The sequence below is a fragment of the Chenopodium album genome, chromosome 3 (assembly GCF_948465745.1).
Source record: "Chenopodium album chromosome 3, dcCheAlbu1.1, whole genome shotgun sequence".
NCBI classification, from domain to species: Eukaryota; Viridiplantae; Streptophyta; class Magnoliopsida; order Caryophyllales; family Amaranthaceae; genus Chenopodium; species Chenopodium album.
Genome location: NC_137836.1, coordinates 26,738,765 through 26,760,062, shown reverse-complemented (window position 1 = coordinate 26,760,062; position 21,298 = coordinate 26,738,765). Strand labels below are relative to the sequence as shown.

Here is a 21,298-nt window from a genome sequence, read left to right as displayed (position 1 = left end):
TCATGATCTCATTAAAATTTTTATCACTCACTGACATGTAAGTGTTCAAAATCTTGGTTTGGTTCTCAATGATCTCCTCTAAGGTAGTCTAGGAAGATGGGGGTTGAGCAAAAGAATTATCATCATTGCCTTGAGGTCTTGGAGCAAATCCGGGTGGGTGTCCCCTTTGGTTGTTGTTTTCAAAATTTCCCCTATTTTTATTGCTCCAATTACCTCAGCCTTGATTGCTGCCAAAATTTTGGTGTTGGCCACCAAAACCATGAGATTGGCCTTGATTTCCATACCCTTGGCTTTGTTTTTGATTACTACAATCTTGATTGTTATAGTTACCTCGGAAACCTTGATTTTCTTGGTTCCTATAACCCCCATTGTTATAGTTATCAAAACTACCTTATTGGTGAGTATTCCTATTCCCAAAATTCCTTGGACCATCAAATCTTTGTCCATTATTATAATTGGAAACAAATTCACTTGCTCACAATCATTGCTTTCAACATCATCACAACTTTTAAAAGCATTTGGACAATTAGAAGATTCATGGTTATAAGATCCAAAAACATCACAAAAGAAACAACCACTTGGCATATTACTTGAGGTATAAGGAGGAGTAGAATTAGAAGGTGTACCTCTCCCTATTATGTGGGAGGGTAGACTTGGAGCAATCGAAGAGGCACTCTCTAGCTTAGCTTTGATCAATGTCATCTTCTTCCCCAAGTTTGAGATTTGGGAAGACAAGTTATTGATTGCATTGAGATGATCAACCAAATAAACCGTTGAGCCACTCTTTCTTATAGACTCTCTCTCTCCATCCTGCCAATCTATGTATTGACGAACTACATTCTCAATTATGTCAACAACCTCTTCTTCGGTCTTGTTCATAATCAGGCCTCCGGTTCCGGCATCAAGACACGACTTCCCTTGGAAGCTCAATCCTCCATAGAAAATTTGTATGATTAGGTAAGTCGGAATTCCATGATGAGGACATTCTCGTTGATACTCCTTGTATCTTTCCAAAGCCTCATACAAACGCTCACTAGGCTTTTGCTTGAAACTGTGGATTAAAGTTCTTGCCTCGTCGGTCTTCTTTCGAGGGTAGAAACGTGAAAGAAACTCCTTAATGACCTCATCTCAAGTTCTCAAGGAATTAGGTTTCACTTTCTTGTCTAACCATTCCAAAGCCCTTCTGATTAGGGAAAGCGAAAATAGCTTGAGCCTTCTGAATTCTTGAGAAACCCCATTGACCTTGATGGTATTACAATACTTCTCGAACTCTTTGATATGGTTTAGTGGTTTTTCATGCTTGGCACCACTAAATTGCCTTCTTTCAATCATTGTTATCATTGTCGGCCTTATCTCAAAACCATTGGCGGGAGTTGTTGGTGGAGATATGCCACTCTCAAATCTATAAGCACTAGGAGTTCCTAACTCCTTTAAAGCCACTCTTGGATTAGCTCCCATGCTTCCTCGATCCTCGTCTTCTCTTTCTTGATGAATTTCCTCTCTTGGAGAGCTTGGACTCGAAGAACGATTAGCAACTCTTATCCTTGTTATTGTTATCTCAATTTTTAAATCAAATGGCACTAGAGTCGATCCTCTTATCCTACGCATACAAAAACTCAAAGCAAATATCAATAGCACAACTACAAATGTAGCCTAAAGAGAAAAATCTTTTTGTATTTTTGAAATTAGGTGAAATAGACTCAATAACAATAGAAAACAACTACGCCATTCCCCAGCAACGGCGGAATTTTAAACAAGGGTTGAGACCAGGTCGTTGGACTAATCTTCGCTAGGCCAAATAAAATTTGTAATCACTCGACACACCCTTATAACTAGCATAGGAGTAAATCAAGGGTCAAACCATTAAGAATAGGAGGTGAATGCTAATGCTAAAGCTAAGCTATTTTGAAGAAATGAAGTTAGGTGTGTGTACTCTAAAAAACTAAGGAAACGAGATTAAAACAAAATATATCAAACACTAGGGTTTAGGATCCACATATACATGCAATGGATACAACTAATTGGGATTGGAATTGACTAAGTAGAGTGTTGCGAGGGAAAATCAATTAAGGAATCAAGAGAGTATGGTAGGCTAATCTCCTAAAGGTCAAATTAGCGCCAACTATGAGAGACTCTAGCTAGGAACTTTGCAAACCAACTCAATCGACAAATACAAGCACAAATCAATTGTCCGTATCAATCTGAACTTACAATGCAATCTAGTGCAACAATCAAAGTTAGCTACTCTTCAATAAATCACACACATGCACTTAATCAATCAACCAATTTTTCCCAATTAGCATCATTCCATTACTCATATATGATTCACCATTCCCCTAGCAAGAAAACTACTCACAATCCATGGAAATCAAGATCAAAACTAAGCTAAACAACAAATTCATCATCATCATCATATTAATCAAACTAATTTAATCACAAATTCAATCAAACTTGAACAATCAACAAAACTATTGAAATAAAAAGCTAAAGATTGCATTAAAGTAAAGAAATCCTTACAAACTTGCTTCAAATCAATGGAGAAAATTCTTAAAATCATCAATCAAGAACTTCTCTCGTTACAACCTAGAGTTTCTCTCTCTACAAAATTATCTAAAATTTCTTTTCTAATTCTCTTCTTTCTCCAAAAGCTTTTCTATATATAGAAGCAAAGTCTATATATAGTAAAACTAACAAAGAGAAATAAGTTAGATCGTCCAAAATAGACCCGTACAGGCCCGACCAACTACAAGGAGGAGTGCGGCCGCGCAAAACTGGGTACAGAGCAGAGACCCTGAGAGGCACGCCCTTCCCCAGGAGAGGCACGTCCTTCCCCAGGAGAGGCGCGCCTGCGCCAACAGGTCGCGCGGCCGCGCAGTGGCCACGCGCGCCCGCGCCTGGTAGAAGGGCAGCCTCCTTGACCTTCGACTTGCTCTACCTCATGCACTCCACTTGATGATGTTGATGAACACGGAAGGAGGCAGTCTCCAAATAGCCCCCACAGTGGGTTCAACACCAAGAATGGTGTATTTATCGCTTGCGTGCACGAGCTAGAAGACTTGGCCTATACATTCCTTCAAACTTGAACTCAAATGGTAGGCAAGAGGCATCTCAAACGATGTAAAACTTGGGAAGGAGACTCGGGAATCTTTGAATTACGATCATAAGCTGAAAAAATGAATGAAAACAAGCAAATAAAAGAGTAAATAACAAAATAAATCCAGAAATGCATAAAAATAGAAATTCAACTAGGAAAATGCAAATCAAAGAAATAAAGAGTAAAACTAAGGAAAAACTAAAGAAAAGAGCTATAAAATAGCATGAATTTCACCCTAAAGAGAACAAAATGAGTGCCATAAATGACACTCATCAATGGTGGTTGGGGCTAGCTAGGCGGTGGTCTTGGTGGCTTTGAGCAGAGAGAACGAAAAAATAAAAGGTGGGTTTTGATTCTAAGTGAGCATGTGACCTTCACGTGAGGGTCAATCCCATGAAACCAACCTAAAGTGTAATCTCACGAAATAATCTGGTTTTAGGTGTGTTTTAACAATAAATAAATAAATAAATATAAATAAATAAAATTATAAGGTGGTTTTTTACAACAAAAGTGCTTTAAAAGGTGTTTTTTGACAAATTTTCCAAATAAATAAAGGGCCACTTAATTAATGTAATAGATTGGACTTTTGTTTTGATGGTCATGAATTGTAGAATACACTTCATAAAAATTCATTTGTAATAAAATCGTTTACCAACCCAAAAATAATGTGAAACTTGTAGAATAAATTCCGAAAAATACAAATAAATAAAATTGAATATCATTTATAAATTATTTAAAAATACGTGGACTACATGCTCGCACTAGCTTTGTTGGCATTATGCTCTTCTTATCTTTGGAATGGATGCGTTTAGTGATGAGGGAACCATCTGTTGCGACCATATGTACTTCGACCTCTGATTCCGATTCAATGTTATGGTCTAAGTGGACCTCTGCTCCTTCTGGACATTTGTCCTCCGGAGGCGGTACAGGTTCTTAAAAGGCCATCTAAGAGGAACACTCCCCATAAACGACGCCAAATGTTTCAAAATTTCTTGATGTGTCTTGCGGGAGAGTTACGTCACCAAGATTGGATCCTCGTTCGCATGTACCCGCAATGAATGGAAGTTCCTATTGTTCTCATGCCTCCGACAATCAAGTTAGTACATGTCGGAGTAGAGAAAAATGCGAAAAGTAAAGTAGATCTTCTCGGATCCCGAGATCATGTGAGTTTTTTGTTGTAAGAGAATAGTGTATTAAATTATTGATGAAATAATCAGATAAATTTCCCCCTTCCCAAGGTAATAAAAGTCCCTATTTATGGGGCAGAAGAATTAGTGCCCTAACCTAGGTCATTTAGCCTAGGTAATTGGGTTGCACCGTTACGATTTGAGCCAATGAAAACTGCCATTTTCCCTTATGATTGTTGTGCCAAGTGTTATGTCTTGGTTGGTCCATTCTGGACACCTCCTAGGGTGACACGTGTCACAATATGATTGGTTCACGTGTCTCTCGGATCTTTTACCCTAACGGGGCGTTTAGTAGGAGGGATGGGATTGAGTGGGATAAGAAGGTGGATTAATAGATGGGATAAGGATAAAAATATTGTGTTCCATAATAATCCCACCTTTGGGGTGTCCACTAAAACTAATCCCACCTATGAGTTATTTTTAAATAATCCACCTTTATAACCAATGAACTCTAAATGGTCATGTGTTACCAATAACTAGTTGAAGAGGTAAATTTATTTTTTTTAAATTAAATTTACACATATCACAATTTGATTTCTCCAAAATAAAAAAAAATATAGGGAAATTCTCACTGGTAATCACGAACTTTTGATTTTTCTTAGTGGAACAGTCTCAAATTTTTTTTTTATCAATGGTAATCACAAATTAATATTAAATCAAATGGTAACTTAAGTTAAATATTTTATTAATTCCTTAATCATGATTTAGCTAAGGATTGCAAAAAGACACGACTACCCTCAATAGTAACCCCCCTCTCCCTTCCCCTAATTTTCTTTTTTTCTCTTTCCTCATTCCAACATCAATGATTCTTTTTGGAGGAACCCTCACAAAAAGGACTAACCAAAGAAGCTGAACACGATGATGACTTCAACCAACGAGCTGAGGAGAATAGGATGACAAAATTATCTTGAACCTCCCTGCTCATATTTATGCAAAAACCCAAGTTTTTGTTTGATTATTTAGTTTATGCATATCTTAATCTTAAAACTCGAAGAAGATAACAATGGATGATTCAAAACTTCAGTAATTAAAGCAATTCATTAATCTCTGCAAATCCCCTTCCATTATCAAGCACGCGGCGAAATTGGATCAAAATTATAGAGTTAGGGTTGTTGATTGTTTGCAAATTGGTGAAGGGTGGTGGTATAAATAGTTGAAGTAGGAACTACGTTTAATGAATTGAGGGGTAGTTTGTGGGTGTTAGTGTGAAGAAGACACTCCAAAGAGAAAGTGGTAGAAACCTCCATGGGAGACCTTAGCTTCAAAAGGAGGTTGAAATTTGGAGACATAGTAAAGAGAAAATTGGTGTGTGGAGAGGTAAAGACAGAGTATTGTTCGTTAATGGAGGTGGTTTAGGTGGTTTTTACGGCGGTGGTTTAGGTGGGTGGTGGTGGTGGTAGTTGGGCAGCGCAGATCAAGGAGATTGAAAGAAAAAAAGGGGAGAGAGTGTGAAAACAGGGGAAGGGGGTTTCTTGGTGTGCAACATCATAAGATTGCGGTGTTCAGGTGGATGTCTTCGGCGGGTGAGGGGGTTGAGACGCCATCATCCGACACCGGCAATGGGAGGGTGGATGGATGACGGTCGGCTGGTGGGCGGATGGTTAGGAAGTGGGTTTGGACATTTTTTTTTAATAATTTAAAGGGTACCAATGTAAATTCATTATTACTTAATCAAGATTAACCTTAGTTAATAATTTAATGATGTTTTATTATCATTAACGTTATCATTTGCTTAGTGATATTAATTCGTGATTACCATTGATAATAAAAAATTTCAGCCTTACTAACGCGGGTACATGGAACTTGGTGGAGGAAGTTGAAGACGTGCCATGTGTTGTGACATGTAGTCGAGCTAAATTCCTTGGTGGTCACCTCTCGGGGTTGACTATCATCAAACTTGAGTTAGTTTTTCTTTCTTAGAATAAAGCTCCAAGGATTCTGTATGTTAGCCAAGAAAGATATTTTTCAATGTATGATGCATCTAATTCATTCAGCCATATCTTTTTCGTTACAAAGAATTTTTAGGTGATTCAAGTTGCAGGTGAAAGTAGAGTTCAACAATACTAAAAAAAGGGCAAAGAGACCAGTTGAAATATGCATGAGAGACTGCCTCTTAACGAGTCTCTATCTCAGGGGTATCTTTGATTAAGGACCCCCTCTCATGAAGGGTCTGTTTATGTGGACAAAAAGACCCACTGTCACTGATACACGTATGTTATCTAAGTGATAAGCTTTATAATTTAGGAGAAAAAGAGACCCGTTGTTTAAGATATGGGGTCTGTTTAGTTGGTATGAAACAGACCTGTCAAGTTCCTAACGGCTCTCTTTTTTCTTTATTAAAAATAAATAAATAAAATTTGCATTTGAATTATTTAGCCCTACCAAATTTGGAAAGAAAATGTAAATTACAAAATGAAACAATACAATAAATTAAAGAAATTGCAAATTAAAAAACAAAACAATTAAGATAAATTTCCATAAACATATATTATAATTGAATTTGCTAGTAAGATTTACAAGTATATAAGAACAATAATTTTCACGTATATAAGTCATTAAGGAAACAATTTACAAGTATATGAGAACTTATGAAAATAATTTATAAGTTACCTAAACTAACATATTGCCATCCTTTGATATGACAAGTGAATGCAACATTTCCTTGGTAAGTTCTTTCCATTCATAATCATCAGGTCAACAATTTTCATAAATTGCTCATCCTCCTATACACCATTAGAAAATCGATTAAAAAAAAGAAGCTCCAAGGCATGTAATTCAAGTTGAAACCTAGATATCAACACCATAAACAAAACCTTATCAATTTAGCCATATCTTCAACTACCTACATGTATCTTAATGCATTTTGATTAATTAATCAATTTTTCACATAATCTAGCAACAATCAGATTATTTCTTCTCCCATGGAGTTTCATCATTAGCAAAATTGAGGGGATTGTATAATATAAAATCAATTTAAACATACATTATACAATTTGCAGCCTTCATCAAAATCAACTCTTGGGCACCTAAATCACTCCTATCATCCAACATAAACCCAGAACTATCCCAACGCATGCTAATTATCTCCATGTTGGGCATGTTCATCATGTTGCTCATACAGATTACCATTTTTAAATTTCCCATCAACTAATCACAATCTACCCATCAAACCACCGCAACAGCACAATTCAAACACACAATAAAATCCAATTAAAATTTAACATGTTACAAAATTAGGGCACACTATAAAAAACACAACAAAACATAAAAAAAAATAACCCAACCTTAACAACTGCATAACTCAATTGCCACTTTGGAGGAGGCTAGTCCATTGAGTTAAACCTTTCACCCTAACAAAAATTTTAAGAATTTTTTTTAAAAAAATCCCCTAATTGATTCAAATAATAATTGCAGAAATTAAAATCCAAAAAAAAAAATTGAAGAACATACAGGTCGAGTGAAAGGACGTTGATTAGGCAGATTATTCGTTTGAGCATTGCTTGAGAATCGACCACGATGAAGTCCTCTTGGATCCCTAATACGCTCAGTAATAAACCAAAACTATACCAACCTCTGTAAAAACCCAACCCACATCACCCTTGTAACAAACCAAAACTACACCAACCTCTGTAAAACCCTAGCCACCCATAAAAAAACCAAAAATTACCCAATCTAAGCAGAAACCTCCTCCATTAAAATAGCTTATCAACAACCAAAACACTTTAAAGAATATTCAAATTAAATTGATGTGGAAAAATACCTTTTCAAGACTAATTTCATTTAGGCATTATTTGGGCAAATTTGACCATAAGACTCTAGATATAGGGTTTCTATGTTCAAATTTGACATTTAAAACCTCAAACTTGATTTAAGTAGAGGCAATGCCGGCGTAGGACAAGAATAAAGCGACATTGTAAATAACAAGGAGGTAGTGGTGCGATCAATTGCGGTAGGAGAAAAAGAAGAACGAGAAATAAGATCATAGGAGACCCAAGAGATGAGGGGTAATGAGGAAAGAGAGAAGCATAAGAAATTTTTTTAAAAAAAGAAATCTAAAGTTGTGGTGGTCCATCACGCACATAAGAGACCTGTTGAGTTATACAATAGGTCTCTTATTTTCCTCCTTCTATCTCAAATAAAAAAGTGGTGGGCCCCTTGACATTTAAGAGACATGTTACCTTTCAAATTAGGTCACTTACATCATAGAGACCCGTTTTATTAACCAACAGGTCTGTTATTATAGGTCTCTTATCACATTTTTGTAGTAGTGCAAGAGCTTTCCAACAACAGGTCACATGCTAAATTTGAGCAAGAAACAAAGAAGTCATGAACGTTTGAAGTTGAGCTGTGTAGGCAGTCACGAAGAGTGGTCGCTCCCCTTATAAGGGGAGCGCCCACTTCTCGCGAAGGAGCACATGCTCCTATGGGTGTCTTTTGAAATTCCAGGTTTGAGAAGCGCCCCACCTACCCTTTAGAGCGGCCGCTCTCGATGCCCTTTTTCGAGCGAACGACTTCCTTTCTTTTGTGCTTCTTTTTACTATCTTTTAATCTTGGACTTTCATTTTTAATCCAAGGGGTGTAATTTAAGAACTTTAGGGTTATTTGTAAAGCCTTTAAATAGGGCTAAACTTTCTTTTAGGGAGGAACTTTGCTTAATTTTGAAATCAATGAGATTTTCTCTCTCTACCCATAATCTTTGTGATTATTTGCTTTCTTTGTGATTGCTACTTTTAATATTTGTGGTTACACCTTAATCCTAGCTTTACTTTGTGTTAGTTTTGATTAAGAACCCCTATTTCATATATCTTGGTGATTGTTGAGATAGTTTTATTTTATTTTGTTGATTTGAAATTGTTGTTGCTTGATTTTTCCCCCTTTTTCTTTGTTTTTCTTGGTTATTTCTTATCAATTTGGTATCAAGAGCCTAAGTTATTAGCCTAGAAAGATCCTACCTTTTGTATTTCTTTTTCCCCCTCTCAAAATATCTCATCTTTTTTCTAACAAAATTTGAAATTTTCTCTCAAAGATTCAAGCTTTTTGTCTAGAAACATGGATGATAGGTACTATTATGAAGATGATGAAAGTTACAATGAGCACTCTATATTGGATGCTCTATAAAGGAAGTTTAATATAATTCTTGAGGTTTTGGAGAATAGAAGAAGTCCTAGAAAAATAAGGAGAAAGCCCAAGTGGAGAAGATGGTTCTCGATGTCCTCACCGAAGAAGGGAACACCACCGACGACACCATGAGGACAACGGTTACCGATATATCAAGTTGGAATTTTCAGAGTTTGAAGGTAATCTTAATTCTAATGAATTTCTTGATTGGGTTAGAAGTATGGAGAATATGTTTGAATATAAGGGTTATAATGATGAAAAACATTGCAAATTGGCCATCCTTAAACTTAAAAAGCCTGCTTCTTTGTGGTATGAGAACTTAAAGAATTGTAGGAGGAAAGATGGAAAATAAAAAATCACTTCTTAGGAGAAATTGAAGAAACATATGAAAAGGGCTTTTGTGCGTAGAGATTATTTGCAAGATGCCTATCTTAAACTGAATTCTCTTAAACAAGGGGCTATGTTGGTAGAAAAGTATACTAGGGAGTTTTAAAAAATCTCTAATATGAGTGGAATTGAAGAAGCACCGGAGCATAAGATAGCTATTTACATTGGTGGTCTTGAGAGAAATATTGGGCAAATGGTTGGTGTACATGCCCATGGAAGTTTTGATCAGGTTGTGCAAAAGGCTTTGAAATTTGAGAGGTATGACAAGATAAGTAGTGCTAGTGGGTATTCTAAACCTACCTTCAAGAATCCTTTTACTCCAAAGGGTGAGTCAAGCAAGCCCATTGCAAAAGATGACAAAGGCAAGACTCCTATGCATTCTTCTAGAAAAGATGACCATAACAAGATGAGCAATAGGAAGGCTTGCTACAAGTGTAGAGGCTTTGGACATTTTGCTAGTGTCACAATAGTAGAGCTATGATGATTCATTAAATGGATGATGATGAGTACGAAGATGAAAAGAAGGATTTTGGGGACCCTATACATGATGAGGAACATGAGGTTTTGGTAGAAGCCGATGAGGGTCAAATCCTAATTGTTAGAAGGGCACTTCATTCCATTTCCACTCCTTTGGCGGAAGAGAAAATGTAGAACATTTTCTAAACTCATTGCACCATCAAAGATCGAGTTTGCAACCTTATTGATAGTGGCTCTTGCACTAATGTGACTTTAACAACATTAGTGAGCAAGCTTAATCTTGACACTACCGATCATCCTACTCCCTATAAGCTTCAATGGCTTAATAATCACAATGAGGTGAAAGGTAACAAAACAAACTCTTCTTTCTTTTTCAATTGGCAAATTATATAAGGATGAGGTTCTTTGTGATGTGTTGCCTATGGATGCTTGTCATGTTTTACTTGGAAGGCCTTGGCAATTTGATAGAAATGTATTGCATGATGGAAGAAAAAACACTTATCCATTCATGATGGATAATAAAAATATTGTACTCAACCCCTTGTCCCCCACAATTAAACACAAAGAACCCTTGGGTAAGGGAAACACAATCAAAGAGAACCTTCTCATTGGGGAAAATGAGGTGGGAAATGAGATAAATCAAGGAAAAAGTATCTTCATTTGTCTTCTTAGGGAAATACAAGAGAGTGAGAGAGAGAACCTAATCCACCCCCCCCCCTTTTCAAGGAAGTGTTGGTTTAGTACTATGATGTTTTCCCCGATGACTCCCACCCGGTTTGCCACCTATTAGGGGAATTGAACATCAAATTGATCTTTTTCCCGGATTACAACTCCCTAATAGACCGGCTTATAGATGTACTCCCGATGAAGTAAGAGAAATTCAATGACAAGTTGGTGAGTTAATGGAAGAGGATTTATGAGGGAATCCCTTAGCTCTTGTTTAGTTCCGGCTCTTTTGGTTTCAACAAAAAATGGCACATGGAACGTGTAGACACCCAAATGTGTCTCCCCAAAACCAAACCCAGTGATGAATACCTTTCATGTCATTTGATTATCAAAAAAATTAAAAGTGTGAAAGGTCAAGTGATGTGGATGTTTTTATTAAAATATCTCTCTTTCAATTTTCAAAAATGTTTCTTCTTTCACTCTATTTATGAAAATAGCCAGTCAAATTTGGTTTGTTCCATGATAAAGGTTCAATAATAGTGCAATTGGATCGGGCTCAAATAGACCTTTCCAACGATATATTATAAGCCCAATTCCGATGAATAATGAGGATGTTATGGCCAAAATACTAAACTGGACCCAAACCGGATTTTACCTACGACCCAATGATCATGTGGAGGGTCCAAAGGTTTAATTCCATTCATAAACTATTTAGGATTAATTAAAAGCTTATATGATTTTCTAAAATATCTTAATTATCCTTTTTGAAAAGAATAAATCAGAGAATTTGAAATTGAATAAAACTTTCATTTTTTAAGTCCTAATTTTATTCGAATTTTAACATATTCAAAGACATTCAGATATTTTTTTTGTGCTTCATATTTTTTATCCAAATACAATATGGTTGGATATATCTTGGAATTATCTTTCCAATGATATATTATAATATTAATTCCGAGCTATAACAAAAAAAAATATGAAAGGAATACGAAACTTTATCCAAAACTGACACCCTTCCACTATTTCGGCTATATATTTTTAACTACAAACATTTTAATCTAATTCTAAATGGGTTGGAAAGTAGACTTCAAGAGCTTTATAACGACATATTATTTGACTTATTTGGACTTTTGGATCAAAAGATATGATAAAAACAAAATCTGCAAAAAAGTTGTCCCAGCGCCAAACGACAGGTCTGTCGCCTGGCGCTGCTCCTGTTGTTTGGCGCTAACTCTTGTCGTTGGCGATAGGAGGTCTTTTATTCCGAATGGGACTCGAACTCTTTTCTATCATTTCCGAACTATTTATCTATAAATAGGGGCCGTGTCTCCTCGTTTTTATCATTCACAACAATCATCTCTCTCTATTCTCTCTATAAAAGCTAGAAGTTTTCCTTCTCTCTCTATTCTTTTTCTAAACCTTCCCTTTTACAAAATTCCACATACATTAGTTCTAGACACGCCTAGACAATTTTGAGGTTGCCTTCGCCCTAGAGGTGAAAGGTTGATAATTTATGAGGGTTTGGTCCCAAACCTTATTACAATTCTTTGATTAGATTTCCTGTTTTAATATTTTTCCTTGAAGTTACTAACATGTGTATTTTGTTATTATAAAGAGGTACGGGGCATCAAAGTAAGTACTTTATTTGTTTTATTGATCTATTGATATAAAATCATGCTTAAATTATTTTGTTGATTCCTAGTATCATGTTAGGATGTTTTATTGCTTCCTAGTATCATGCATGTTCAGGGTAATAATTAAATTTCTAATATCATGTATGTTTTTATGATGCTTCCTATTTCTTTCCTAATATCATGCTAATGTCATGTTAGGGCAAATTGATCTTTATTGCCTAGTGACATGCTAGGGTTTGTTATTAGTCTTGTTAGTATCATGCGTAGGATATTGCTATTATTATTAAGCTTTGATACAATTATGATTATGATTATGATGATTATTATTACGTTGTTTGATTTATTGTTATTGCTTGATCACGCCTTTTATGCATGTTTAAAGGGAATTTGTACTTGTAATCACGCTTAATAAGATAATTAATAATCTTGTTTAGGTTAATATGATTATAATTCAACTTATCACCAATAATAGATTTGTTTGTGCATTAATATTCAACCAACATAGATAAACAGGTTTAGGGTTAACCTATTGATTGTATGTTAGTCAAAAAACGCACATGAATACGAGAAGAATAAAGTAGAGGCCTATTTTAAGGGCAGGTTCAATATCATTTAGGTTGGATTTGTACTTTCATCCCTGAACTTCCAGTTATGGTTCCAGACCTATTGGAGTTAACGATCTCTTGGATCGTTAAGGGGTGTAACCTTCACCCTGTGAACAGTTTACAAGTTCTTAAAACTTGTTGGCGACTCTTTTACTCTAACTTCCTTCCATTTGGACACCATGCTAAGTATATGATCACAATGGGGCTCAAGTGTGGGATGCTTGAAATATTCCGTACAGAATGGATAGTAGGGCCATCAATAATATTACCATTAAGTATCGATTTCTTTTTCCCCAACTTGATGATATGCTTGATGAATTGCATGGTTCCAAAGTCTTTTCAAAGATTGACTTGAGGTTTGGGTACCACTAAATTCGCATGCGTGAAGGAGATGAATGGAAAACAACTTTTAAGACAAAGCAAGGCTTTTATGAGTGGCTTGTAATGCCATTTGGGCTCTCAAATGCTCCTAGCACTTTCATGAAACTCATGAATGAGGTACTTCTCCCCTTTATTGGTAGATTTTTTGTTGTTTATTTTGACAATATACTTGTTTATAGCAAATATGAACTTGATCATGTTGAACATTTGAAGCAAATATTTGAAACATTGAGAAGTAGGAGGCTTTTTTCCAAGTTAGAAAAATGTACTTTTATGGTTGATAGTGTTATTTTTCTTAGCTATGTGATTTCTAATGTAGGGATCTCAATGGACCCTAGTAAGGTGGAAGCCATTCAATCTTGGCCTACTCCTACCACTCTCACCCAATTTAGGAGTTTCCATGGTCTAGCTTCTTTCTATCGAAGATTTGTGAAATTTTAGCACTACCGAATGTATGAAGAAAGGTACTTTTGAGTGGACACCATCATCTCAAAGGGCTTTTAAGACTCTCAACAAGAAGTTGTGTGAGGCTCCAATCTTAGCTCTTCCAAATTTTGATCAACCCTTTTGAGGTTGAATGTGATGCTAGTGGGGTTAGAGTTGGGGCGGTACTTGTTTAAGGAGGGAGGCTGGTTTCTTATTTTAGTGAGAAGCTTGGTGGGGCAAGAATGAGATATAGTACCTATGACAAGGAGTTCCATGCCATTGTGAGGGCTCTTGATCATTGATCACATTACTTGAGGCCTAGACCATTTGTACTACATTCCGATCATGAATCTCTCAAGTACATCAATAGTTCTCTTAAATTCAATGCAAGACATGCCAAATGAGTTGAATTTCTCCATTATTTCACTTTCTCTTCTAAGTATAAAGAAGGGAAGAGCAATGTTGTGGCTGATGCTCTTTCTAGGAGGCATTGTATGATCACTATTCTCGATGGGAAATTTTTAGGGTTTGAGTTGCTCAAAGAGTTATATGGTGATGAAGAGGATTTTGGTGAGTTGATGAAGAAGTGTGAGGAGGGGGTCAATGGCTCTTTCATGATGCAAGAAGGTTTCATTTTCAAGGGAAACAAGCTTTGTGTTCCGAAATGTTCTCATTGAAAGTTACTTGTTAAAGAAGTTCATCAAGGAGGCCTAGCCGGACACTTTGGGGTTGCAAAAACATATGACATCCTTCGAGAACATTTTTATTGGTCTAGAATGTTTGGTGATTTGCAAGACGTAATAGCTCGTTGTGGGGCTTGTCATCAGGCTAAGAGTCAATTCCATTAAGGACTCTACTCTCTTCTTCCGGCTCCTAGTCACCCATGGGATGACCTTAGTATGGATTTTGTGGTTGCTCTCCCTCGCACTTCAAGGCAAAATGATTCCGTGTTTGTTGTGGTTGATCTTTTTAGCAATATGGCTCATTTTATTCCTTGTCACAAGACCGACGACGTTTCTCATGTGGGTACCTTGTTCTTTAGAGAAGTGGTGAAGCTTCACGGCATTCTAAAAAGCATTGTGTCAGATCGAGATCCTAAGTTCTTGAGCTACTTTTAGAAGACCATTTGGAAGTTAGTAGGAACCAAGATCTTGTTTAGTAATTCTATTCACTCTCAAACCGATGGGAAAACAGAGGTGACTAATCGTACCATGTCCACCATTCTCCGAGCTATCATTAGCAACACATGAAAGATTGGGATCTTAAACTTCCTCAAGTTGAATTTGCTTACAACTGCTCTCATTGAATAGCTACCAGGAAATACCATTTGAAGTAGTGTATGGTTTCAATCCCCGCTTACCACTTGACTTGTTGCCTAGTATTCCTCAAGTGGAGTTGAGTTTTGAGGCAAAAGATAGAGTTGAAACGATGAAATAGCGTCATGAAGATGTAAATAAGAGGCTTGAGAAAGAAAATGAGAGTTATAAGGCAAAAGCAAACAAATTCAAGAAGCCAAGGGAATTCAATGTAAGAGACCTTGTGTGGCTCCATCGTCGGAAGGAAAGATTTCCGGCTATGTGATAAAGACCAAGCTCATGCCAAGATCTGAAGGCCCCTTTGAAATTGTGGAGAAGGTTAGATCTAATGCTTACAAGCTCAAACTTCTGAGAGACTTTGGAGTTCATGCTACCTTTAACGTTAGTGATCTTCCTCATTTTCTTTTTAAAGAAGATGTTGGTGATAATGATCCGAATTAAGGACAATTCCTTTTGAAAAGGAGGGGTTAGACGCGGGTGCATGGAACTTGGTGGAGGAAGTTGATGACGTGCCATGTGTTGTGACACGTAGTCGAGCTAAACTCCTTGGTGGTCACCTCTTGGGGTTGACTATCATCAAACTTGAGTAAGTTTTGTTTTCTTAGAATAAAGCTCCAAGTATTCCGTGTGTTAGCCAAGAAAGAAATTTATCAATGCATGATGCATCTACTTCATTCATCTATATCTCCTCCGTTAGAAGGAATTTTAGATAATCTAAGTTGGAGGTGAAAGTAGAGTTCAAGATCTTTTTAACGACAGCTCACATGCTAAATTTGTGTAAGAAACGAAGAACTTATGAACGTTTAAAGTTGAGCTGTCCAGGCAGTCACGGGGAGCGGTCACTCTTCTTATAAAAAGCACCCGCTCCTACGGATGTCTTTTGAAATTCCAGGATTAAGGAGCGCCCGCTCCTACCCTTTAGAGCGGCCGCTCCCGATGCCCTTTTTCGAGCGAACGACTTCCTTTAGAGCGACCATTCATTTGTAATCCAAGGGGTGTAATTTAAGAACTTTAAGGTTATTTGTAAAGCCTTACAATAGGGATACACTTTCTTTTGGGGAGGAACTTTTCTTAATTTTTAAATCAAAGAGATTTTCTTTCTCTGATTTGGGTATTTTTATGCCCGGCCAAGTGGCCCAATCGGAGCCTGCCACGTATCGCTGGAAGAAGCGCCAGCTCGGTCCATCCAAGATGGTGACACGTGGTAGGCAAATATCCCCTTGATTTGGGATGTTTGATGATCTAAAACAGACCATTAAGAGGGCGACACGTGTAACCCTAAGAGACGCCCAAATGGCCGTTTAAGATCAGTGACACGTGTCACTCAGATATCACCTCTGAAATGGCGGCCTTCAAGGGCCCAAACCTTGAGGCGCCGTTTTGCGGCGTGCCATAATCCCTAGGTCACCAGACCCTAGGGAGGGCACACTTTCCCAAAAGACCCTATAAATAGGGACAATTCCCTCATTTATGAGGGATGTGACATACACATTTATTAAAGAGTTGTCATTCTCCGGAAACATACAGCACTTTACCCGATCTTGGAATTCGAGCAGATAACTTTATTTCCGCACGTTTTACTCCGAATACTTTACTAACTTAATCTTTAGAGGCGCACCACCGACCATCCGGCGGACCGTTTGCTTTGCAGGTACAGGCGCCCCTTGGTGGATCTAGTCTTAGTGTTGTAACTCTCCCAAGGGACAAAAAAACCCGAAACATTTGGCGCCGTCTATGGGGATTGAATCCACGACCACGCGGTCATATGACCACAACACACGGCGCCAAATGTTAGAGTCTGACTGCTTGCTGGAGCAGCAAAGTTCAGTCGCCTGTATATAGTCTTCCGCCTCTCGTAATGCTCCTTGCAAAGTGAAAATTTGTTTGCGGACGAGTTCGTACTTGAAAGTAGACCCGTCCTTCAGACCCTTGAAGAAGTCTGTGAAGGCGACCTTATCAGACAGCCCATGAATCTGGATTCGTACCAGAATGAACCGCCTGACATAGGAACGCACGCCTTCTCTATCTTCCTGTTGTACATTGCCCAAATCGAGGCTTGTCTTTTTGGCAGGTATGTTCATAAAGAAGTTTGAAGCAAACAAGAACGGAAGCGTCTTGAAGCTATTAATGCAACCAGCCGGCATATTGCCGAACCACTGTTGGGCTATGCCCTTCAGGGTGGCTGGAAAATAGCGACACCATGCTGCATCATCCAACCCTTGTAAATACATGAGGTGGGTGTATGCTAGCAGGTGGTCTTCAAGGTTGGAGGTCCCATCATAGGTTCTAACCAACACATTGTTATAGTACAAATTGGAAAGTGGTCACTGTTTCATGATTAGAAGCTATCGAGGCATAAGGCCGGATGCGCCTGTTTTTTCTCTAGGGCAAAACACGCGGAAAATTCTTTTTCAATCAAAAAGCTAAGTCTAAAAAATTAGCATTCTACGTACCCGAGGCTTATGGCCTGATGCGCCTGCTTCTTTTATAAGGCAGGACAGGCGGACCTTTTTCTTCTTAAGATAGCGAGCTAAAATACTTATCAGACTATTTATACAAAAGAGAGGCCACAGGCCAGATACACATGTGCTTTGCTCTGGGGCAAACCAGGCAGAATATTTTTCCTTAACAAATAAGCTAAGCTAAAACTCAGCATCTTATTTTAACGATGCCTATGGCCGGATGAAATTAAAGGATTGACTGCTATGCATGGCCGTCTGTCTCTTGGTTTGGGGCAATCACCATAGTGATTGATTGACTTAAAAACCATGCATACTATTTTAAGTATCAATAATTTCTAAGTCAATCAATCCATCAACCGAAACCAATCGACATCCGTCCAGGGGCAAGAACATTCGCATACTATACAGGCTAAAATACTTAACTAAAATTATATGCATAAAAATTGGAAGCTTTGAAAATTTTTAAAGCATAAACACCAATATAAATAAAACCAGCCAAATGACCGGATGCTTCATAAAAATTAACAGCCGTCAAAATTGACGACTGAGAAGTGTTAACTGTCTAAGCCAGGAGAATTGTTGAATTACCCGACCCCTTGGTCGGTAAAGATACTTTTTTTACTCGGCACATAGGCCGGAAAAGCAGAGTAACTGGCCATTCGGCCGCAGAAAAAACAGACATAAAGCTTAAAGATTAGGGGAGCTTCTCAGCATCGGCATCCGCCTTGTCCTCCAACGCATGCTCTTTGGTTTCCGCATCCTCCTCCTGATCATCCTCCTCCTCGTCCCCGGACGAAGAGCGGCCAGACAAGCTGGATTCCTCAAAGGCACTCTTGGCAGTCGCCTCCTTCTCGGCCGCCTCCTGAGCCTCCATGAGGAGACGGGCATTAAACTCGTCTTTAGCCTTATCAAATTGGACCTTCCAGGTTTGATAATCGGCAGACGGCTGAGCAGCCGCCCAGGTCACAAGCATGAGGACCTCATTATTGTCCGTCATTTGTTTGACCAGGGCTTGTTTCTCCTCCTCCGTCAAGGCACTTGGTCCGGAGTTGGTTCTCCTGGTTGCTCAGCCGTCCTCTAAGTCTCTTGACCGTCGCCTCCAGGCTAGCCGCTTAGGACTCCGCCTCCTTGAGGTTGTCCAGCTTCTTGTTAAGGCCCTTGACCTGGTCCTGGAGCTCCTTCACTCGCTTCTTGGCTGCGTCCAAGTTCTGCTGAACTTGCAGGTTGGCAGACGCCTAGGAATACAACATATCAAGTGTCAGAATCTAATTTTGAGCAATCTCAAACAGAGCTTTGTCAAGAATAGAGGCGGCCCGAGCATTCGCTGCCTTTACCTCCCTGGTCTTCTCATTAAGGGGCCCTTTGAGACCACTCATGCGTAGCATAGCCTGCAGGCCTCCAAACTAAAGAAACTTGTAAGTAACCATTCGACAAAAATATGTAAATTAGTCAAGTTAAGGGAAATTGTACCTCGCAAAGAAGCGCCAGAATGACGTCCAAGTCAAGGGTGCCGACCCCCCTAACGGCTGCCTTGTCCTCAGGATCAAGCGTCCTAAGCATCCGTTTAGCCATTCAGAGTACAGTTAACCTTGCTAGGGCATCTATCAAACAAATACAACTAAGTCAAGGCTGAATAGAATGACCTTTTATAAAGTGCATGTTCGAATGGTCGGATGGCTTACCTCCTTCTCCCCCGGCAGCTTCGCTGCCGCCTGCTTTGCCGCCAGCAGTGGTGAGTGGTTGTTTGCCACTCTTCGACACTCGTTGTTGAGCGTCCGGCTTTAAAGGAGTCTTGGTGGGGGAGGAGGCGCCTGTCCCTTTCTTAACAGGCTTTGTGGCGACGTGCTTCCTCCGGCTCTGGGAAACGTCGCCAGTCGACTGCATTCGCAGCTTGGCATCCGATTGAGAAGAGGGGGGAGGCTTTGATGAAGCACTCTGAAAAGAATTCTAAGAGTGAGTCTCAACAACATAAAATGTTTCACAACTCTTTGAGCTAAAACCTTGCAAGCTCGTTGCCTTAGGAGTGCCACCTAGAAGCTGCTCATCCGCCTGCTTTAGGTTGGAGCGGTAGAAGGCGGCTCAGAGAGCTGGTCTCTTGTGGGCAGGGAGCTTTGCCATTGCCATATTGGCAACAAGTAACCAAGAGTTAGCAAAGACACAAATAATCAAAAGCAAGCAAATGTAATAATATCATGCGGCCAGCTACCTCTCGGCATCTCAGTATTAAGCCCGCAGGCGGCCAAGTAAGTCCCATTCGAGAGCCACTCGAATCGGGGAATATGGCTTTGGGAGGTGACCTCCTTTACCCCCGTTTCTTTGTTTGTCCAGACAGCCACAGTAAAGAGGCCCCGACCAAAAATATCCTCTTGGGCCCGCTTGGGAACAAGTGGAAGAGCCTTTTTCCCAGCCAAGAGGTGAAGATACTGAGTCCAGTGGTTGTACCGCCTGTTCCTTTAGGCGTCTGGGGAAGAGACTATGTAAAAGTTGGTTCGCAAGTCCTTCCACTTTTTCTCTTTCCCCCGCGTCATCATGTACCGGGTATGGTTGGTCAAAGTAAACCATCCGACCCCGCTTGGATTGGGCGTCCTGCTCAGATAGTGCATGTTAGCAAACGCCTCGAAGCTGGGATCCACCTCTAGCATTTCGCAGGCGACAACGTAGCCCAACATATTTACACAAGAATTAGGGGCTAGTTTCCATATACCTAGTTGGTATCCGACCAAGATCCTCTCCACGCCCGGATGGAGAGGAAAGAGAAGTCCTGCTTGGATGGCTGCCTCATAGCAGCCAAAGCATTGGTCACCATAAACAACCATCTTGGAAGCTAGGGGACTGCTGGCTGTTGCCAGCAGTGTCCTCCCCCACCTCATCATCCGGCAGCGATCCACTCGGCCCGGGGTTCCCAAATTCCTCGTCGCACTCCTCCAAAAATGAGTCATTTGGAGTGCTGACGGTGCTAAGCGGGTCTCCACATACCTCAGAAACAGGCACCCTAATGGAGCCATCAGAATTGACAGTCTCACTGTCCGAATGGTAAAAGGAACCATCTCCCCTATATCTCCTTGTTATTTGCTTTGTTCGGGCCATCGTGTCCTGCAGAGGCACAGACATTGTCGAATTTGGAGATGTACTTAAAGCAAAGTTCTCGAACGAGCATTCGGCACTCCTAGTTCTAGATTCAGCCGTCCCCGGTGACCGGGTGATCGCTAACCTATGTCCTGCTAGGTGCGTTTGGGAAACCATTTTGATAAAGAAAAATGCAAAAAAAAAAAAAAAAACAAAAGAAAAGTAAAAAGAGATCAGGCGGTTACCTTAGAAGAAGGAAACGAGAGTCATCGGTCTTAGGCGCTTGTTAAAGCAGGCGAACTAAGAGGGTCGGTTGTCGGATGCTTTGGAAGGTCAAAGTCTTTGAAAGTCAGAAGATTCAAGATTCCTTTGAAGATTCACGCAAATGTGAATCCAAGAGGAAGTCAAACCTTTCTATTTATAGGGGGGTGAAAACCTTGGGGTTAAAACCCTAAATTCTCCAAGCAGTAAAAAGTACT

General features: G+C 39.2%; 1 non-coding gene across 1 annotated transcript; it reads left to right on the top strand.

Moving 5' to 3' along the window:
* Window positions 1-967: 967 nt before the first annotated feature.
* On the top strand, window positions 968-1,073 carry LOC145625999 (small nucleolar RNA R71). The gene has a single exon (XR_014110887.1). It is a non-coding gene; the product is annotated as a small nucleolar RNA R71 (small nucleolar RNA).
* The last annotated feature ends 20,225 nt before the right edge of the window (window positions 1,074-21,298 follow it).